Genomic DNA, 24,105 nt, shown 5'->3' on the forward strand with positions numbered 1-24,105 from the left:
AAGCTGCTAATAAAAAATATCTTAATAAATGAAACTGTTGGCTTCTTCTTTGGAACAATTAAAACTGAGAAACACAATCACTATGAAACTAAGACATCAAGATCAACAACAATAAAAGTAAAGAACTTCTGCCGCAAACTGTTCTCTGCATGACCAGCTACATGTTAAATTCAAAGCACAAAGAGCTAACCACTCTGCCATGGGGCCTCACACTAACTGTAGCTTGTCAGATTCACAGTATGCATTCTGCTCAGAGTTCATCACACCGTGGAACCTCACACTGAGAACAGGATTTAGAGCCCACAATGATAACCACTATGCCATGGACATTCACACTAACAGTGAATCATAAAATTTAAAGAATGACTCCCTAACTCCAGAAACAAACTGGTCATGTGAGTATATTCATGCTTGAACCTACAAAACATCCTGCAAGCTTCGAATTCTCAAGTGCTCAATACTCCTTCTATGCCTTATATTTATTATTAGGAATATTTTTAGTACATACCTTCTGCTATAACAAAATATCTTAAAATAAGACAAGTATATAATAGAATAAAGAATATTTCTGTTTCTATTTATAAAGAATAGAAATTTGTATTTCACAATTTTAAATGGGAAGTCTAATCCCAGTGTCTGTACCATTATCATAATATTAAGCATATATATGCAAACAAACATAACTTAAAATTAAAATATAAATACTTTGTTTTTCCTTTCCTTTTTATCTTTATAATGTTTCCCATGTGCTGCATTGTTCTCTCTCTCTCTCTCTCTCAAATTCCTGATCTCAATTTACACAGACACACACACACACACACAGCTCAATCTGTATAATGTTCTTGTATACCCATGAATTCAGGATTGACCCTTGGTTTTGGATAACCAAATAATGTGCTCTTCCCTGAGGACTACTACTTATCCCAACTTCTGCATTCCTTAATTGCCTGTACTTCTTTGTCTAGGGTTGAAGCATTGTGAGATACTTCCCCCTCCATGTCGGCTGTCAGTTGGTATCATTCAGCTATACCTATGAAGCATCATCAACATGGCTGCCTACCATAATATTTTTAATAAAAAAGATAAAATAAAAGAAAATATCACTCATTATAACAATCTTTTTTAATTTTTTATTAAATTTTTCATACAATATATTTTGATCATCTTTTTACTCCCCTAACTCTTGCAATGTCCTTACCCTCCTAACTTCATGTTCCTTTTCCCTCTCAAGAAAAACAGGCTCCAAAGCCACAGAGAAACCCTGTCTCTAAAAACCAAAAAAAAAAAAAAAGAAAGAAAAGAAAAGAAAAACACACAAAATAATCAAAACAGTGAAACAAACTAAAAAAAATTAAAAATACATCAATAAGACAAAATGTGCCAAAACAAAACAAAAAACATACGAACATATAGCTATTGTGCGTTAGCCAGCTATTGCTGGCCATGGGGTCTGACCTGAGTGTGGTTTATATACCCAGTGACACTCCACTGGAAAACACGATAGTCCCTTTTCCAGCAGGTATCAATCATAAACAGCTTCTTGTTTAGGTGTGGAACTTTGTGTCTACCTCCTCTTCTCAGTGCTGGAACTTTGACTGGTTGGAACCTGTACAGGTCCCTTGCATGCTGTCATAGTGTCTGTGAGTGACAAAAATATTGTAAATACCAGTGGCGGTGAATGTGTCTCCAAGGAAACAGCATCTTCCAGACACAACAGGACTGGTACCCATGTTAATTTAGGACAGTCTTAACAAGTCCTTCCTCTTCCTTTTGAATATTACATTCAAGGAAATGTGAAGCATTCCCTCCAGGAATTTTCATTCAATAATCTACGTTAGGGTCAAAGATAAGTTCAGTAACTGTTAGGCTCCACCTTTTCTCCTCACCCCAAATTGCTGGGTGTTCCATAAGTGATCAACAGTACAAAAACGAAAGCGATCAATCGTGCAACCCTCATAGCAGTAAGTGGTTCTCTGGTTTCCCAGGGGAGCTGCAGAGTAGGGAACTTCAGGAAATGGAGCAATTACAGGTCCTGAGTACCAGTGTCTCCTAATTTTAGACAGGAAGAACTCAATATGAAATTCTATCTGAATGAAGCTCTAAAATCTCTAGGGAGAAATTTGCAAAGCTAGATACTGAATTTGCCCTTCTGTCTTCTTGCTTGGCAACATGCCCTGCAAGCAGCACACACAGACAGCTTGCAAGAGCTTGGATGATTAAAAGCCTTTCTCTTCACAACTTTTCCAAAGTACTCAGGTCCTTAAGGCTTTACTTTAAAAAAAAATCACTGGTGCCAAAGAAAATTAATAATGATGTGCACCCACAGTGAGCCCTGGACCATTTTTAAGTCAACTGGCTTAATTCTCAGCATCCTAGCTCTCAGTTTTCAAATCCTTTTCCAATACAGTTCTCCCGAGGGACCCAATGATGCTTGTCTGTTCCTCTGCCCAGTTCCTACCACTTCTTGAATACAAACCATGAGTTTGCATCTTCATATAAACTAAGTCCATTTTCTCACATATCTCCAGGATTTAGGAGACTAAATTCCCCCCACCCCCCAAAAAATAAAGGAAATGACCATGGTGTGACTGATGAGAGTAAGCATGTATGAAACAGGTAAGCATCCATTAAGCTACCTCTCTGTCTACACCTTATGGAAACAATTTAAAAGATTCTTTCTCTTCTAATCCTCAAGGGACTCTGTAATGAAAAACAGCTCTTGATAAATTTTGTTACCTTTAGCATTTCTTTCTGTATATTAGTTTCATATAAGTTTGCAAATATTCAAATTGTTCTTTTATGGAAGAATTTAAAGAACAAGCTGATTAAGGCACACTCAAGGCATTAGACTAAAGGAATATGAGAGACCAGGCTTTAGTACCATCTACTTCAGAGAATTTTAGGCCCTTAGTAGGTACACATCCTGTTGCCAGCATATACTGAAACCTGCAATGGCTGTGTTTGTTGTGTTCTGTATATTCTATGCTCACAATTACAGCTCTCGTGAAAGCAGAACTTTCCAGTCAAACTGGCAGTCACCAAGATCAGCAAGGCTTTAACTTCCTGCCTCCACTAAGACTTTCTTGTTTTTATTCTTCTCCTACTCTGTAAGAACTGGTCTACTCATCCTGTGGAAGAGGTCCAATCTTAACTTATGTAACATTTTGCTACACTGCTTTCATTAATAGTAAGATTTGACAAACAACTAATTTGTTGACTCTCCCACTTGTGGCTTTGGCCGTTGAATTTTGAGAGCTTTAAGGTCCCATAGTAATAACTGAAAACAACTTGAGTCTTTGCTTTCTTAAGTTGAAATACTGTTCATCCCAAAGCAATAGTCAATGTGTGACTCCATTTCTCTTCAGGTCGACAGTCTCAAGGCTACCAAAGCTTAGGTTCATATCAATCTTGTATTTAGTTGATTTTTTTTATCAATAATTATACTAAAAAGAATACCGATTGATTACATCTGAGTTGAATGTGATTTACTCACACATACTTCTGGTTCTGAGAGATAGGTAGAATTATGGTTACATCTATCTATCTGTAGACCCAAAACAAACCAATGATGGGTTAGAAGTACAGTAACACAAGTCAGTTCATTAGAGGGCTAGTCGGAGGGGTGGGGTGGAAGAAAGTAGGTAGAGGCCACTTCACATATGATGATGGCAATATACGCTATTCAGTGAAGGACGGTGAACATCAGTCAGATTGGTGTCTATGAGTTTAATATGTTAACTGTTTAGAATATAGGGTTTACAGGAAATAAAGCCAGTGTTCATATATCACATAGAAAACCAGTATAAGACTTTACATGAATTAGAGCCTGGGCAATAAACAGAGACAAAGACATATTTGAAAAACACTTGGAAACTGATTGGATATGGTAAGTGAAGGCAAAGATAGTCTCAAGGATCAAGGAGATGGTATTTTTATTCATTTAAGTAAATGATTTAGTCCTAGTTAGGGTTTTATTGCTGGGAAAAAACACGTTGATCATGGCAACATTTACAAAGGGAAATATTTAATTGGGGTTGACTTACAGTTCATAGGTTTAGTCTATTGTCATCATGGCAAAAAGCATGACAGCATGAAGGCAGACATAGTGCTAGAGAGGTAGCTGAGAGTTCTACATCTGGATCCACAGATAGCAGGAAGTGGATGTCACATTAGACCTGGTTTGAACACTTGAGACTTCAAAGCCTGACCCCTAGAGACATTTCCTCCATCAAAGCCACACCCACTCCAGAGAAGGCCAAACCTCCTAAATAGTTCACTCCCTATGAGCCTATGGGGGCCATTTTTATTCAAATTACCACAGGTAATATTTTGTATGTGGAAATGGAGAGTTCTGTTTGGGTTGGACTGAGTTTGAAAGATGCCTACAACACAGATTGCAGGTGTTACAAAAATATAAGAAGAAATTTTGTGTGATCAATCTGGAGGTAATAGGTAAAGCCATGAAAGCAGGTGATAATAACCTAGGAGAATCCTGTGGTGAGGGGGAGATATTTGCTAAGAAAAGAAGTATACAGACATTTTAAAAAGATTAGGGGTCCCAAGGAGAAAAGCAACAACACATTAGCGTCTCAGAAGAAAAGCTTCAAAATGAACAGTTGGAAAAAAGCATGGATAAGAATAGCTACACTCAAGAAAGAAGTTCACTGTGGCCATTAGCACCAGGCTGATGAATTCATGAAAAACAGTTCTTGCAGATTTACAGGAACACAAGTCAACTTCAATACAAGGAAAATCCAGGAGACTGACAGAATGGGGTGCCTTTTCTTCTGCTGGCATATAAGAAATCTAGGCTTCGCTTCTTCTCTGCTTGCTCAACCACTTACTCTCACAAGGGCTTCCATGAAGAGACAAAAATTTTATTCCCTTTGGCAATAGTGGAAGAGTCACTGTCTCCTTTCTCACTGTTTCTATTTCACCCCCTATACATCGAATTACCTTTAAGGAAATTCTATAGATTTTATGTGTTAAAAGATGATAGATTACACATTTTTTGTCAACCTTTCTGTCAATGAGGGTATTTTCTCAGCAGCCCACCCCAAATTTTATTTAATTTAATTTAACTCAGTAAGCTGAGTCCCTAAGTCAGGCTTGTTACATATATTTCCTTGTTTCTTTCCTTCTTTAGACAATAAAATCATGGATGGCAAGGTTGTTCTGTTTTTTATGGCAATATTTCTGTCTTCTGTACCTCCCACATGTGAATCATGTAGTCAAGAGCTTTTGCAGCTCGGAAAAATTCACAGGATTATGAACTAACAGGGAGGGAGTGTCAGGGACTGGGAGGCATGCTTCCTGTGTTTAATCAGGAGTCAAAGGAATTAGACTGGTAGAATGAATGTGAGTGTGCATGCACACACACGCCTGTGTGTGCACGTGTTTATGACTGCACGTGTGAATGCGTGTGTATGTGTGTTCAAAGGGAATTTTTTAGACTGGTTCACTGGATATGATTAGAGTGGCCCACCATGGCTAACTCCTGATGGAAAGGCTAAGACAGTTCTCTAGTTGTTCAGTCCATGAGGCTGCATGACTTGGCCATCCAGATCTGGCGCTTGCGTCCAGGAGGATTCCTGAAGTGCTGCTGGTCTTCAGCCTGCATAGAAATCCTGAAGAAGCTGAGTTTGATACCATCAGCAACAGGATAGTCAAGCTTGGCACTGAGAAATAAGCAGACAAATATGAAGCTCCTTCTTCCAAGTCCCTGAATGTAGGTTGACACCAAATGGTACTGCCTAGATTTAGGGTGAGACTTCCTGTTTCAAATACTCTGATTTTAAAAATCAATCCCTCACAGGAGTGCCCAGCAGCTTAGATTTTTCTAAATTCTAGATGTAGTCAGATTGACAAATAAAATTAGCCACCACACTTCGGGGGGGGGCATATTTTACATAAATAATTTAAAAATTAACTATGAAAAGCTTTGGGAATCATGTCATTCCTGTGCAATCTGGTCACTGGGGCCCAAACTCTTCCCAGAGATGAGACAGCAGGCCCTGGAAAAGTTTCACAGTAGATGATGATTTGCTTTGGGGACGGGTGCTTTTCAGCAAGAAGAGGGAAGATTAGTTGCATTCCTCCTATGGGCATAGGCAAATCTCAAGAAAATGAAGGATCAGCCCAGCATAATGTAGAAAGGGCTGCAAAACCCCGGTGGAAGGGGTGAGGCAGCCACTGGCTGTGCAAACAAGGTTCTTTGTGGTAGAGGTAGGAAGACATGGCAAAGAATCTATGATATGCTGCAGTCCCGTATTCCCTTCTGTAGAACATAATGAAAATGCTTTCTACCAACTGTTCACAGTGTGAAGTCCAAGTCTGTCCTCGGGGTGTCATGGCAGAGGCTACACCGCACACTTGGCCACAGCCTCATGATTAACCGAGTCAAGCAAGCGTGCAGATTCTGGCAATGCATCCAGGAAGTAATCTCAGGGAAAGATGTGGGAACAGATTTATTTTTCAGTAACATCTACATGCTCTTGCCTCATCAATACTGATAGAACTGATGAAACACAAGACAGAAAACTCTCTCTCCTCTCTAAAAAGAAGGGATGCGGTGGAACACAGCCAAGTTAAGTTCTGCACTGAACATAGGAAGCCTACAATACGGCTCACCCTTACTTCCTATAGATGGCAAATAGCCAATGACTTTTTTGAACTCACTCTAAATGGAATAACTGCATGAATAAAGTTGCCAAGGTGCTGCTTTGTCTGACCATTGTGTTATTAGTATAAAACTCCATCCTACAATAATAATGCAAAAATTCTTAACTGTGCTATGTATTTGTCCTACCTGTATTTGTCCTTTTTCAAAGGTTCACTCATAAATTCCATTTTGGCAGCCAGTGGAATTTTAAAAGATCATCATTCATGCAAAATTATTCTGCGCAGGTTTTTGTATGCCATGCTCATTGTATCCAACAAAGAAATTACTGTCGCTTATTTTAACGTGCTAACAGTGTTTGGTTTATAGTAGATGCCGCATAAATATTCAGTTCAATTTCCAGGAGCTTTCTTACTTCACAGGTAAATATAATATAAAGTGACTAATTCTAGAGAAAAATACCATTTCCCCCAGACTTCCAAATGCCAGAACTCAAAATTTGTTTTGTTGTATTTTGTTCACAGTAATGGTGATGAGAAATAATCATAACATTTATTCTTCTCTATTAGATTGTAAATTCTGTGAGAGGAGAAAGGTTGCTTCTTTTGTGCACTCTGGCATAGACAGCAGGCTCCCCACAAATGTGTGGTAAGTGAATTTTCAAACAAAACTGACCTATGCGGACTTTGTGAATAATAGAGGAAGGAATTTTTAGTACTTAAAATCTATGTACAAGTGTATCTCTAAAACTCAAAATTTAACTCAGCTTTTGGAGTGTGAGGAAAACCTGTTCATTATCTTGTTGTCGAAGTAGTCAAAATACTTTGACTACCATAAATGGACAAAGTTCGAGTGGACCAAACGGGATTCAGAATCTCAGTAATTAGATTTGTCAATTCATTGCTTTCAGTACTGACCACTGAAAGCTTGCCCTCAACCCATTTATTTTTTTTTTTGAGATTGTAATTTAATTACAGTGTTTCTCCCTTTCCTTTCCTTTCCTTTCCTTTCCTTTCCTTTCCTTTCCTTTCCTTTCCTCTCCTCTCCTTTCCTTTCTTCAAGCTTTCTCATATACCCCTCCTACTCTCCTTTCAATTTCTGGACTCTTTTTTCATTAAATGTTATTGCATATGTGTGTGTGTTTCTAAATAAAACCTGGTGCGTACATATAATGTACTTTTTCAGAACTGACCTTTTGGACAATGGGAAGTGCGTACTTCCCAGGTGTGTGTGTGTGTGTGTGTGTGTGTGTGTGTGTGTGTGTGTTTGGGTGGGGAACCACCTTTCCTGTTCCCAGTTTTATTCAGTTGCCTGAAGTTCTTTCTGTAGCATAAAGGCTTCATGGGCTTTTTACTCTCATTTGGCATGTTTGTTAGTGAGCATGTGACAGCAGAACGCAAAATAGATTACACAAAGGAATTGTTCAGGTTTTAAAAAATGGGTGCTGGTGATGCTCCTTTGAGAAGCCCACATTTGTCCTAATGTACTTTGTTTCTCTCTATCTCTCTCTGTGTCTTTCTGTCTGTCTGTCTCTTCCTTTGTTTATGTTTTAAAGAACTTAGCTTAACTTTACAAAAAGAAAGAAAGATAGAAAGAAAGAAAGATAGAAAGAAAGGAAGGAAGGAAGGAAGGAAGGAAGGAAGGAAGGAAGGAAGGAAGGAAGGAAGGAAGGAAGAAAGAACAGGGACAGATAAGTACCACTGAGAATCCAGGGACATATGAAACCCACATTGGAGGCAGAAAGAGTACAGTATTCCTCTAACTGTGGCAACCAGCTCATCCTCTCCAAGCTTTAGAATTCTTAACTACAAAATGAAGATTATGCTCTTCCAGGGAAATTATTATAAAATGAGGTGTTGCTGGAATGATATTGTTCAAGGCCTGAGAGGAATTGGAAGACACTGAAGGCAGAGGTGCTGGTGTTCTGCCCTTCCCTGGTCCACACCATACCCTGGCTCCATGGCCTAGACACCCATTTATAGCCACACCTGCCCCAACCCAAGCCCTCTTGTGCTTTGACTTGCTTTGGGAGGAGCCAGGAGAGAGTGCTGAGGAAGTTGTACTGCCAAGACACTTTCTGCAGGTAGCCCTTACACAAGGACTGGTGAGCTAGAGTGTTTGATGCTGCTCCAGTGCCCTCCACAGAATCAAAGTGAAGCTGTCTCTAAACTGCCTAGTAAGCAAGTCAGCTCCTCTATTTGCCCTTTCTTCCAGTTCTGGACACTGTCGCACTCTCTCATAAGCCTTTCTGTGTGTGCTTCTCCAGCCACACATTCACAGCTACCACCTTCAGGATCTGAAACTCGGGAACCTAATCTACGTGGGGATGAAAGGATGGCTCTTCACCTGGCAGCAAAGGCACTGTCAGGTCGAAGGATGGCTCCAGTAGGGACTGACCAACAGTGTCTCCTACACAGAGTCCTAAAACAGGATATAAATGTAATGAGAGTGACTGTCTAGTGGTCAGAGCAAAATGATAATGATAGTGGTCACTTTCGCATGGGCAAGCTCATAGCCTCTAAGAGGGATGTAAGAGACCATCATTGGTCGTTGTCCGTGCTAGTAAGGTCAGATCAAAGTAAACTTAGAACTCTCTCTCTCTATGACCAGAATGCTGTTTTCCTTAACCCTAGTAAACTTTTCAGCTTTAGGGGTACTTAAACCCTATTCTTTTATCTATCTATCTATCTACTTATGAATGTGTATATATGTATATTCTTTTATTGTATCTATTTACTTATAAAATGAGCTTCTAAGAAAAACACCCTCTCTTTTTAGAAGTGCTCACCCTGAGGGAGCGAAAAAGGAAGGGGACAGCAGTAAAAGAAAATTATGAGCCTAATGTCGGCCGTAGTTAAGATGATTGCTGCTCTTTGGGCCACTCTTTTTCTAGAGCGTATTATTGCTTCCTTACTTTCAATTGGTTTGGTATACAAAAAAAAAAAAAAAATGCCTCATCTGAATTCTTCTTTTTGGAGAGAACACTTTCGAAAACCTGGAATCAAGACCAAAGGATACTGGAGATTTCTCCCTTTAAAGTAAAAATAAATAAATAAATAAATAAATAAATAATCTAGTCCCATCTATAGGTTTTGACCCCATAACATAAATGTCATGTGTTCTTCAGGCCTCAGAAAAATTATGAGGTCCTCAGTAGTCCATGAATTTGTCTCTTCTTTCTGCTTAGCATAACTCCTCGTAGGAGAAGCACCCTGCCTTTGGTACACATTACAATCTCTTTCTCTGATGTATTTTATATGCTAGTAAAAATCACTGCTTCATCTCTTAAACACCTTCCATATTTCCTTCACTGAGCACACCATATGGTACTAGCAATTAGATCTGGGAAGTCTGAGGACAGTGATTTGTCCTGTTTACCTTGTGTGGTGGTATCTTATTTATCAAGTTGAAGGGATTTAGAAGCACTATGGAAGCAACCTTCTGGGCAGATCTCTAAAATTTAGTGATTCTAGACTGGATTAATCGAGATAAGAAAACCCACCCTTAATCGAGAGTGGCACCATTCCATGGGCTAGAGTCCTGGACTGAACAAAAAAAGATGAAGCAAGTTGACTGCCAGTGTTCATGATGTTGCATGGCATGCTCTTCTAGACTGCAGCATTCCTTCCTAATTGAAACCTTTATTCCAGAAGGGAAGGAGCAGCATCAAGTGGTAAAGAGGAAGTCAATGGTCAACAAAAGGTGTGGGAGAACAGAAACTTAGAAGATTTTAGAGTGCCTCCCCACACCACCACTATAAAATGGAGTAAACAGTTGCTGGGCATAGAGACTTAGAGGAGATGTTTAGATTGTGGATCTACCTATAAGCTGCATAGAGGCCTCTGGGGATCCGTCACTCATGTTGGGGTTGCTTTACAATGACGTTGCTTGTGAGTTATTTTTGCCCTCATAAGTAACGCCTTGTCCTGTAGGGAACCCCAATTAAAAAAAAAAAAAAAAAAAAAAAAAAAAACCCTGAATTCACTAAATTAAACATGGATCCAATTTTTATCTTGGTCCGCTGTGGACTGTCTTTCCTGGGTGACCAGATGTGTGTGTTGGAGTTGCATTTTCCCAGGAAAAGTCTGTCATATAATACATGACTCTCTACTTGACTATGGACACAAGAACAGCTGCCTTATATCCCTGTTGCAATATCTTCCCTGCTATGGAACTTTTAACTAAATAAACCCCTCTTTCCTTTTTTTCCTCCTTCCTCCCTTCCTTCTTTCTTTAATTTGCTTTTGTCCGGTACTTTGTCCTGGCAATGAGAAAATAAACCTAGGTATTTCATTCGTTTCCCTTCTAACCGTGTTCCCACCTGCCTCACCCTTGCTACATGTCATAAATTCTTTAACCCTTCATATCAGATAAGTTTTAGAACTTAGTACTTTAGGAAGATTAAAATGGTATTACAGGTCATGAACTACATTTTATAAAATATTTCCAGGGGCTTCTGGAGTGACCTTCCAAAAATGCATACCTTGCTGTTCCTTTAGTACAGAGATGAAAATTCACAAGACATGGCTTAAATAATAATATAGCTATGCATCCATCTGGGCAAAGTTGTTCCAGTAAATGAACTTAGAGAGAATACAGATTTAGTGGGGTTGAGCTGTATAATGAGAGATAAAAGAGTGTGGAATCTTAAATCTTCCTGTTTAGAAAAATTAAGAACATTTTTAAAAATTAATAACTCCTGAATGCAGCTGCTTCTTTGCAGAACTCAGGATGGTCTACATGAATCACCAATGTCTTTGCCTAGTTTCTGAAGAAACGGTTTGCTGTTCAAAGTGCCAGCCCTGGAGTGTAAGGCTTCTATACTGAAATATAAAAATTAGGACTGGAGAGATGGCTCAGCAGTTAAGAGCATAGACCTGGGTTCAGTTCCCATCACCTACATGGAAGCTCACAACTATCTGTGACTCCAGTTTCATGGAACTCAGCACTCTCTTCTGGCCTCTGCCAGAACAAGATATACAGGTGGTGCACAGACAAACACGCAGACAAATCCTCAAGCATATTAAATAAATAAATCATTAACATAGAAAAATTACAGAGACAGGGAATTAGTACCTTGACTTTCCAACTCAAATGACTTTACTAGCAAACAAGCATCCACAGACATGAAAACAAAATCTCTCAAAGCAGTGGACTCATGCCAAATCACTGGAAGCCTCTCAGAAGTATCTAGGACAGTTATGTCATTGCACAGATGAAACCAATCTTCAGATAGATTAGCCCACCAGGTTGGGAACAGAGTGAACCCCAGAATCCTCACCTTTAGGGTGAGTTCTTTCAGTACTCTTTGTAGCCTCAGGGAAACACAAGTTTCTCTCACCATGACTCTTTTGGTTCTGCTTCTCCATAGCCACAGAACAGTTAGCCTCTCCTGTTCTCTGATTGAATGGTATGTATAGTATGCACAATCTGTTGTGCAAGCCAAGTATGTCCTTTGAAAACAATGATAAATGTACCTTCCCCTTTGCTAAGCCTACATATTATGTTAAGGTCTGAACTCCAAACCTAATAAAAAGAATTTTATAAAGGGGAAGACAATATTACTACAAGTAATTATGGCCCCTAGTAAGCATATATTAAAGGTTTAATGAGATTATTTTGGAAATCCATTTGTAATATATACTTACAGTGAATCAAGCTATATTAGCCTCATTAATCAAATTCCTAATATGAAATGATTTTAGTATTCAAGGGTCTTATAACAGCTTTATCAAAATACTGTCTCTCATTTAAATGCTACACATGTCTTAATTTGCCACCTCCACTGTATCGCTTAAATGATTATATTAAATCTAACCTTACAGTTTCAATGTGAAAACATCATCTCAGGAAGTAGCCATTTGTCAGAGTATAGCATGAAACATAAACATGATTTTTTTTGTAATTGAAAATAGATTTTTTTCATAGAATGTATTCTGAGTACAATTTCTGCTTCATCTACCCCTCCCAGTTTTTCCTTATCTCCCTTTCTATCTAGATCTACACCCTGGCTGTCTCTTCTTAGAAAAAAAACAGGTATCTAAGGAATAATAATAAAATAATATAGAATAAAAATAACAAATCAGAATAGGACATAAACAGAAGCAAAAGAGCCAAGGAAAAAGTATAAGAAGTACATATAGACATTGAGACACATATGTTCATACACACACATACACACACAATGTTCTGATTCAACATTATGAGACAAAGATCCCCCATAGTTGTTGTTGAGTTCGTTTTCTATGCCATCTACTGCTGGGCATGCAGTCTACACTTAAGAGTAGTTTGTTTCCCCAGTGAGTCTCCCTTGGAGAAAAGAGATTTTTCATTTGTAAGTGGATATCAGTTGGAGATAGTTTCTGGGTAAGGGATAGGGGCTTGTGTCCACTTCTTTCAATCTAGGACTCCATCTTGTGAAGATCTTTGCAGGTCCTGTGTATGCTGCCAGTCTCTGGGACTACATATGTGCATCAGTTTGGCTGTGTTTAGAGGACCATCTTTCCTTGATGTCTTCCATCCCCTCTGTCTCTTTCACTCTTTCTATCTCCTCTCTTAAGAGATCCCTGAGCCAGCTCGTGCATCAGGGATGGATCCTGGTCTCAGGTGGGATGCCTCACTCAGGCTTGATGCAGGGGGGCAGGGCTTGGTCATGCCTCACCTTAATGTGCCAGGCTTTGTTGACTCCCCCCACGGAAGAATGGAATTGGGGAATGAGCTAGGGGGTAAGTGGGGAGAGCAGGAAAGTGAGAGGGAGGGGGAACTATGGTTGGTATGTAAAATTGAGAGAGAGAGAGAGAGAGAAAGAGAGAGAGAGAGAGATCCCTGAGCCTTAAGGGAGAAGTTTGGTAGAGGCATTCCATTTAAAGCCCAGAGTTTCAAAGTCTCGGATTATTTGCATAATAATACCAAGACTATGGGTACCTGTATTTGCTCCTATCTGCTACAGGAGGAAGCTTCTCTGATGATGACTGAGGAAGGCATATCTAGGAGTACAACAGAACGTCATTAGGAGTCATTTTATGGTTATCTTCCCTCAGCAGTACTTGGCTTTCTTCTAGGTCCCTGTCTATCTAATCTTGGGGTTCTTGGCCACCCAAGCAACATAAAGGATGGGTGTGTCTTAAATCCAATGGTTCTCTTTATAGTATAATAAAGCATCCTTTGGTTATCCACCCAATGGTAGTATAACTGAATCTTGAAGGAGATCAGTTCTAGTCTTGAGGAGCCATTATACTGACTTCCACAGTTACTGTGTAAGTTTGCAGTCCCATCAGCAACAAATGAATGCCCTCCTTACTCCACTTCCTCCCCAGCATAAACTGGCATTTGTTTTTATTGTTCTTTGACATCTTGACTGGTGCAAGATGAAATCTCAAAGTAGCTTTCATATGTATTTTCCTAATGACTAATGATTTGAACATTCCTTTAAGTGTTTTCCAACCATTTGGGCTTGCTCTTTTGAGAAGTCTTTGTTTAGATCTGTAGCCCATTTTTAATTGGGTTATTTCTTTTCTTGATGTCATATTTTTGAGTATTTTGGATATTAGACTCCTATCAGATGTGCAGCTGGTAAAAATAGTTTCCATTCGGTAGGCTTACACTTTGGTTTTTCGAGACAGGGTTTCTCTGTAGCTTTGGTGCCCATCCTGGAACTAGCTCTTGTAGACCAGGCTGGCCTCGAACTCCCAGTTAAGTCCCATTTTTTAATTGTTGTTCTCATTGCTTGTGCTATATATGTACTGTTCAGAAAGTCTTTTCCCATGCCAAAGAATATTTCCCACTTCTTCCAGATCCAGTGTATCTGGCCTTATACTGAGGTCTTTAATCCATTTGGAGTTGAGTTTTGTGCAGGTTCATAAATATGGATCTATTTGTATTCTTCTACATGCAGCCATCCAGTTTGATCAGCACCATTTGTGGAAGATGCTGTCTTTCTTATTGTGTGTGTTTCTGGTTTCTTAATCAAAAATCAGGTTTCCATGGATGTATGAATTTATGTCTGGGACTTCAGTTGTTTCCAGTGGTCAACATGTCTTTGACAATACCATATTTTGTGCCAATATCATACTGTTTTTATTACTATAGCTCTGTAGTACAATTTGAAATCAGGCATGGCAATACATCTAGAAGTCCTTGTATCACCCAGCATTGTTTTAACCATCCTGTGTTTTTTGTCTTTCCATATGAAGCAGAAGATTGTCCTGTCAGGGGCCCTGGGGGAAGGGGGGGATGCAGCAGGTGACAGCTAATGTCAACCCACCAGAGGAGTGGTTCTCTGATGGAGAAGAATCCCATCTGGAAAAGGCTTGTGGGATCTTGAAACTGTTGCTTCTATCTATAATTTCACATGTATACAAGCAGCTACGGTGTCTCCCAATACCTGCATTGTAGTGTGCAATTATCTCATGATTGCATCTCAATCTTATGGGCACATATATCCATGGATGGTCAGGAATATGACTTCTCATTTAGCTATACAGTTTTGATATATAGAAAATATAATAGGATATGCTTCATAACTAGGTATATTGTCCCACAAAGACTGTAAGAGCTTTTCTTCAAACCCTAGAGGTAGCTTTGAGAGCTGGTCTTCTAAGCTACTAATATTGTCCTTTTAATTTCTGTGAAGAATTGTGTTAGAATTTTGATGGGGATTGTTTTGCATTAGTAGATTGCTTTTGGTCGGATAATCATTTTTACTATTTTAACTCTACTGATCCATGAGTATGGGAGATCTTTCCATCTCCTGCAATCTTCTTAAATTTCTTTCTTCAATGTGTTAAAGACAAACAAGATTTTAAATAATATCCTCTGTGGTAAAATAATTTCAAGTGCTTCCCAAAATCTTTAGTATTACATTTTATAGATTTTAATAGAGAGGTAATAATTTCTTTTGCTGAGTTTTTTCAATAGAAAAACCGAATTGAAAGGAAAGAAAAGTTATTATGTATCCCTATTCCCTACAACACCATGATATCCTGAAAGGTTGTCCTCTCTGCTAACTCATCTCCTCTTTCCATTTTTGGAAAGGTAAAGAAAAGGAGAAAAAGAGAAAAGATCTATCGTGAGCCTATATCTACACAGAATGTGAGGACATAGGAGTGGGGATCGAAGACACAGAAAGCCTGGAACAATACACCCTCTCCTTTTGATTATCTTTATGAGAAACAGAAGCAAATAGAAAATATTCTTCCACCTTTTGTATCTTTAAAATAAAACACTGATTAGCTTTGGACTAAAAATAACAACTATCTCAAGAGACTGTTCCAGTGTCCTGCTGTTAAAAACACACTAAAGACAGATTAGTCCCCTCATTCACTACAGAAAAAGCTCCAAAGGATAGTACAAGCTCTCCTGCAAGCAATCACCGCAGGAATTCACTGGTGAGTCCCAACCCTTGTAAGCTGATTTTTACAGACTCTCTAATGTTCCAGTGCATTCCTTATGAAACAAATACAGCAGCACGTTTCGTTTAACAAGATCCTATTTTTCAGACGGGGTAACTAGAACAACCACGTCACTGAGAACTCCCAATTAAGGAGAAAGAAAATCAAAGCCAATTCTGCACACTGCCCAAATTCAAATTCTCATTCACGTCTTTCTACTAAAACTAACTAACTTATATTATGAACAATGGAGGTTTGATTATATAGTATGTTTGTTCAATCAGCAAATAGAAACCACCCAGTAGATTAAGCAGAAGAATATATAAACAATATATAAATAATAAACAAACCATGATGATTATAGCAGTTATAAAATATAGAGAAATACCATATGGTGTGTTAGGACTTAAGGAGAGTAGTCAAGAAAGATCAAATGTGGAAGAGATTTAGGATGAGGCTCAGCACTGATTAAAAAAGGTGTACTTATACTTATTTCAGCCCAAACGAAACTAGAAAGATCAACTAGTATATACAGCCTGGAGTTAAGCCCTGTAGGCAAAGACTGATCTTTAGTTCCCGGCCACCCATACCCGAATAATCAAACAAAAACTATACTAATTACAGCACTGCTTGTCCAACAGCTTAGGTATATTTTTGGCTAACTCTTATATCTTAAATTAGCACACTTCTATTAATTTGTGTTTTACCACAAGGCTTGTGCTGTTACCTCTTGCTTCTTAGGAGGCTATATGGCATCTGCCTCCTTTGGCAGCTACATGGCATTTCCTTGGTTCTGCCTACTCTTCTGTATATCTCTTTCAGCCTGGCTACATTCTGTCCTGTCATAGGCCACAGCATCTTTATTCATTAGCCAATAAAAACAACACACATACAGAAGGACATCCCACATCAAGTCCCCAGTCATCAGATAAGCAGAAAGTAACTGTTTAGCACAGAGGCTATGGGCTGGTGATCAGGAACCTCTACTGTGGCTATACAAAAGGGACTAGACCCCTGCAGTCCCTGTAGTGTTGTGGAAATGCCCTTGAGCATGGGCAAGCAAAAAGACTTTGTGCACTACATCCCAATTTGAAGGGGATTTAGAAAGGTTATCACCAGTCTGAAGCTGCAAGGCGAGTGATGACTCTGGACCCATGGATATGACTGACATGCATTACCGCTAACTGAAACCTCCCATTCCCCACCTGACCTTGATCCCGCAGCAGAAGACTGAAGAGCCCTTTCCTCTCTCACACAATGAGCAGCCTTAATATAACATTAGCTGTGAAAGAGAGATGCAAAGGAAATTCTCTCTGTTACCACATGACAATATTGAAGGGTGAAGTGGATGCTGGGGGGGGGGTAATAAAGGTAAGAAACAACACTTGTGTGCTTGTGTTGTGCATAGCCCAGCTGACAGGAAGAAACACTTTTCAATCTGAACACTATGCAGTATCTAAGAACTATCCCCTAACAATACACAGTTCTCCTACTGCTACCTCAAAGTTAACTCAAAAATTTAGAGTCAGGACAGCTCTACGCTTGTTACATAAGGTTTGAAAACACATTTCACTCAAATACAGCTAGAAAAATCCCAAAGTCCCCCAAGTTCCCTACAAACAATAGTACTTTCCCAACAGTCTAATAATGAAAGTCAGAGAATTAATCTACTTCCAGGTACCAGCTCTGATAGTTGTGTCATTCCCAAAGTATCAAGGACACGTTGCTTTCCCCTGAAAAAAAAAAAGTATATATAACATTTATATGACTTTTCTTTGTTCTCACTTAGGAATCTCACATTTATCATATTGATCACTATACCCACTACAGTGGTATAAATGCCTCTATCATTTGGAACTATAGGACAAGAAGACTCTTCCAGTATTAGGCACAGAGAAAGTGTACACTATTCCAAACTCCAGTAGCAATATGATAACCTTCACAATGAGTGCTGCAGTCCAGGAGATGCTAGTGTGATCTCTAACGACTGTCCTTGTATCTGAACATGCAAGCAGAGATAACCCTTACATTGTTATTTCTAATTCCAGATCTTAGAAATCGACTCTTCAAGGTGACACTGCTAGGGCAAGCTTGTGGCTCCAGGGGAATAAGACCCAGTCTCAAAATTAAAGGGAAATGAAGGCTAGAGATACAGCTCGGTGGTAGAAGGCTTGTCAGGGATGTGACATGATGGGCTCCAAAGTATTAAGAAAAAAGACGAGAAGGGAGGAGGAAAACGTTTGGAGGAGTCAGGTTAATCTTTAACACATTACCATAGACACTTTCTCTAAAAAGAAAATTCCTGACAATTTTCAGGCTGCTCCAAGGCATTGAGTGGAAAACAAAAATAAAAGTAAACATTTATTATTTTAAGCAACACAGAGCTACATCTTGTACATATACCTATCATTCCTCAGAAGAAGAAAATGCAAAAGAAATCCTTCCAGTTACTTTGTGACACTGAAACTAAGGGGTAACCCAAAAGGCCAAGTCTTAACATCTATTAAATATTCTTCACAGCACAACCCGAGGAAACAGCATTAATGAAACTTGCAGAATGTTAGAGTATAGCGTGAAGTGCTTCTCCCTGAGAGGGAAAGGCTCCATGAAAGAAAATGATCAGTTAATAAAAGTCAACTCCCATCTCAGATTTTCAAAATTAATCCTGATTATAGTATGCTTCCTCGAGGATCCCCTTAATTCATTTCTGAATGTTATTTCCTTGAAACAATTTTTACTTTCGTTATCCGGGCACAGTTTGTGGAGGAAGATTTGAATTCCCTTTGAGAAAAGTTTTAGTAAATTGCTTTTTACTGCCCAAAGACTATCTGGGAAAATGGGAAAATGTTAATAAATTATTTTTCAGTGTAAAATTTTTACTATTTCAACTATTAATTTATTAAGATTGTCAGAATTTTCATTTGTGCAATCCCAGAACTCTGGTGTGTAAATACCTTCAGCAAACAACGGTGAAAATCTCGAGGCAATAAGTACATGTTCTTATCAGTCATGCTGTAGGTACAGCTTAGTATCGGCTCTGTGGTCAGGGGAAAAGACGCTGTTCAGAGATTTAACCTAAAAGTGAGCTCTTAGAAGCTATTAAAATTCTAAGCTCTTTTACATCAACTTCCTTTTGTAATGATTAACATTAACTGTCAAATTGACAGGATTTAGAGTCACCTGGGAGACACACCTCCGGGCGTGTCTTTGAGATTGTCCAGATTAGGTTATTGAGGACAGCAGAGATATGCCCTACATCTGGGCTGCACCATTTCATGGGCTGAATTCTTGTATCATATCAAAAAGAGGAAAAAAACAAGCAGAGCACCAACTCCACCCATCTCGGCTTCCTGACTATGAATGCAATGTAGCCATCTGTTTCATGTTCCTGCCATGATGCCTTCTCAGCCATGATAAACTGCATCCTCCAACCATGGCCCATGATAAACTCTTGCTTCCTTTAGTTGTTCTTGCTGGACAATTAGTCACAGCAAGGAGAAAGTGGAAAAAAGAAAACAAACTTACTTGGGCTCTAATTGTCCATCACAGAATACACATGAGCATTCAGTATCTATTTCATAAGAATAATTTAATAGTTAAAACTTCAAAGTTCTACTAGAGGATTTGAACATTTCCCAGTTTAAGAATTCAAAACTGGACTAGCAAGATAATTTAGGGCATAAAAACACTTACTATGCAAGGCTAAAGATCTGAGTTCAATCCCCCAAAACCACATAAATAAGACTAGATACGGTGGTGTGAATCTGTAATTCCACCACTTCTACAATGAGATGGGATGCTGAGAAAGGAGAATTACCCAGTATCCATGGGTCAGCTAGTCAGAGCTCTATACAAGCACCAGAAACAATAAAAGATGCCCATCTCAACAAATGGAGAGAACTGACTCCGTTCAATGTATCTTCTATCCTGCACATCATGCCATGGTGCATACACACACATACACCATATATACATGCACTCAAATTTTTTAAAAGAATCCAGGAGTATTGGTTGAATAAAGTAGTCATAAAGCCTCATATAATATATATTATGTGATATAATAAAATGCAAATTTTGCCTTTTTCTGTTTTCTCAATATTTAAAGCCATAAAACAATCCCACACCAGTTAAGAATTACGGATAATAAAAAAGGTTATTTATTTAAGGGAAAAAAACTTACAGATCACCTTCCCAAACAACAGTCCTCTCGTTGCAAAAAGGAAACAGAGAATCTAGCCACCAAAACGGGAGCCGGAAGCAGGAGAGAGAACACGCCTGGTTCCGCTCCCTTTTAAAGTATAAGAGACCAAGCCCCAATGGGCTGGTATCTTCAAGGCTATTGGCTGAAGGAGGAGGAGGAACTCTCACAGCAAATATTTGTGCATAAAAATCGCTAAGATGAAACTTTTGTAGTGCATGTTAACATACCCAAGATACTAGGACCACTCTGGAAGCTATGCGCTGCCAATCGCTTTGCATATCCCTGTCTTCCAATCACGGAAAAGAACACACAACATCTCATTACAAAAGCTAAGAAAAGCACCTTCTGAGAACCACACAGATGGCTGGGATTTAGGGGTCAAAGTGTTTGTCAGTCAGTGAATATTATGCCTTGCCCTGAAGACAAGAAGACATAGGAGGGTACATTGCTTTCTTTTCTTGCTGTGACAAAGTATCTAATTGTAGGAAGGCGAGTCATTTTTGGTCACTGCCTAAGGGCATGTAGTTGGCCACAGTAGGAAAAGCATAGTAGTCACTGTGTGAAACATGAGGTCACACTACTTCTGTCACTAAGTCACAGGGTGATGGGCTGTGATGTTCAGCTCACTTTCTCTTTTTCATTCAGCTCAGGATGCTAGCCCATGAAACGGCGCCATATGCACATTTAGTCAGTCTTCCCACCTCAGTTAACCCGCTCTAGACACTCTCCCAGACACGCCTAGTGTTGTGTCTCTGGACTGCTTCTGTGGTCTGTCAGATTTACACTTAGGTATAGAGCCTCATACAGAATGCCGCAGAAAGATGGGGCTTGGAATGGAGGGAGCTGCACTGCAACTGCCCGCCAGGGGTTTGTTTCCCACAGACCGGACACAAAGTGCATCTAGAGGAGAAAGCCGTTTCCAAAGATATACAAACCAACAGAGACTCTGGTGGAATGAGTCTTGAGACAATGAAATAACCGAACTATCACCTACAAATTGAACACACTGGGAATGTGATCTACAGGAGAAAGCCAGTATTTGTATACTTGCCCCACGTCAGAACATCTCAACAAATGAAAGAAACTCCAATGCAGCGCTGTCATAAGGAAAATTTGTTCTGTTTTGTTTTGCTTTCTTAACCTGTGTCATCCATTCTCCATCCACCCGATGTATAAGAGACTATAACTAGTGAATGAGGTTCTGAAACCAGCATAAGAGGATACTGGGTAGCCAGGCGGTGGTGGCGCACGCCTTTAATCCCAGTACTCGGGAGGCAGAGGCAGGCGGATCTCTGTGAGTTCGAGGCCAGCCTGGTCTACAAGAGCTAGTTCCAGGACAGGAACCAAAAAGCTTCAGAGAAACCCTGTCTCGAAAATCAAAAAAAAAAGAGGGCACTGGGTTTCTCAACTCCTGAAGAAAAAAAATGGAAAACTTTGTTTGCTTATATTCACCACTCAAATGTGCAATTATATTATTTTTTAAAAAATAATCATTGGGTGATTTTGTTGTTTTGTGAACATCATAGTGTGAATTTACATAAACCTATATGATGACATCAACTACACATTTCATCAACTACACATTTCATCTCTGTAGTATATGGATGTTATATGGTCTGTTACCCCTAGATAACTCAAGAAAATACATTGAGATGATATCAAGGATGAGAGGAAGTGATACAATCCAGAAAGTTGTAAGCTCAAGATAGATGAGGCTGCTGCTGGTAAAACTTTCACTGTGAAACCTCACAAAAACTCAGACGTGCACAAGAACACTATAAGCTAATAGGAGTCGGCATGGTAGCCAGAACCATATGTGTTAGGAACCATTAGCTAGCACTGTGCGGTGTGTGCTTCCCTCCTTTATGTTATCATTGAGCAACTGAACTTGGTTCAGCATACAGGAGACCTGACATGCACCCTCATCTGTGAGTTCCCCCAAGGCGCTCTCCTCCTGCATGAATGGATGAAGCCGAGCTGTCACTTTTTCTGAATTCCTTTGTCCCCCAAGGCATCAGCCTGTCTTACAGAGAGCTTTGGAATCTTCTAGCGACTGCCAGACTCTTCCTTTCCCTGGCACAACACAAACAATAGCATATCAAGGCTGAGCCCTGGAGAGGTCATTGGATGTCAACATACACTTCAAAGGTGTCTTTTCTGTCTGGGGAAGACATATCACCTGCCCATTAAACATCCATCTACAATACACTCAGATGCAGACTGGGCCTTGATCCTCCTCCACAGATTTGGTGGAGAGCTTTAAACCCTCCTTTTCTGAGGCACGTCAACATTTGACGGCCATAGTTTCAACAGAATAGCAGAGCATTCAGCCACAGGCACTATTTTATTTGATCATTTAAATAGTAAAATATAGCATGATTAATAAAAACACAGAAACTGATACCGGGGCTCAAAGTGAAGATCAGAAAAGCAAAGCAGTCAAGCCACTAGAGAGCTCTTACCTCTTTGAAATCTTCAGACTAAAAAAGAGTGAGTTCCTGTCTCATCCCACCTAACTCTAAATTTTTATGACTTCTGCAGCTATTCAACATCAGAAAACATCTTCCTCAACAATCTGGTCCAGGAGTTATCACCTTGAGGAAATGATTTTTTTCTTGAAATTTAGTTTCTCTAATGGGAAATTCAGACAATACTGATAATAATCTCATTTTACCGATGGCTAGCAAACAGGGAAGAGAATGGGACCTGACGTTGAGCTGCAGGGCACTACATAAGAGACAATAATGCTGGTGAGAGGTCAAGGACCTGGTAAGTGAGGTCTAGCCTGGTGTCTTCAAAAGTCAGCCAAGGACTGACTGAAAAATCAAAATAAGGATAGGTCAGAAAGGCGCAAAATCAAATGTAAATATAATGAAAGTATTAGAGCTAAAAGAAATTTCCCATTATTTTTGTTCATGACCCAAAGTCCTTCCTCTTTGTGCAATACCCCTAAATCTTGGCAGTAGTGTTGAAGAAGGTATTAGGGCATGCATAATTGAATATTGGCTTAAGAAGAGCCAGGTTTTCCATTGCAGGAAGAAAGTTGATCCTACTAGAGAATGAAGAGCAAAGGAGGGGGGCTGCTGTAGTACACGGCAGCGGATAAACTAGAATTGCTCTTCTTTATCTCTTCCAGCTCCTCCGCTGCCCCTCCTCATGGGGAAACACACTTGGGCACCACCTAAGGGCCAATTTAGCACAAGACAAGCCAGCTAATAATTATCACAGAGTTAATTCACAAAAGTCAGTAAAGGAATAGTACTGGAGGCAGACAGCCATTGTTTGTGATCCAAAAGTCAAATCCAAAGCAGGGGCCAGACCTGTATGGTCAAGAGAGTTTTCAGGAAAGGCTTTGCTTTCCAGTGTTTCCCAATACTTGCTGTCATTGGAATCACCTGGGCTTCTTGTTAACACATGGAGTCTCCATTCAGTAAGGTTGGGTAGACTCTGGGTTCTATATGTCTAACACACACCAAGATCCCACTACTACTGCTGTTCCAGAAATGATACTTGCTGGAGCAGGGTGCCACTGCCATGGAAGAGTCCCTCAGAGAGGAAGTCTTTTCACAGGAATATGACCTCAATCTAAGAGATGTTAAAAAGAAGAAAAAAATTCTTGCTACTTATTTTTAAAACTTACCAGATGTTGAAAGAGTGTAAACTCTTTGATCTAGGCCCCCACCCTACAGAGTGCATAGCTCATTCTCCTTTTAAGATGGTTTATGTTGAGATTTTTTCCTAAGTGCTCCACCCAATAGACACCCAAAAGCTGTTTAGAATGTGTTCTCCAGGTATGTTGCAGGTTCCCATGGAGGCACATGTCACTCACTTCTCCTACTGGTTAGAAGAATTCCATCAACTCCAAGAATCACATCAATCTCTAGGCGAAAGTAGAG

Source organism: Chionomys nivalis, chromosome 4 (assembly GCF_950005125.1).
Source record: "Chionomys nivalis chromosome 4, mChiNiv1.1, whole genome shotgun sequence".
Taxonomy (NCBI): Eukaryota; Metazoa; Chordata; class Mammalia; order Rodentia; family Cricetidae; genus Chionomys; species Chionomys nivalis.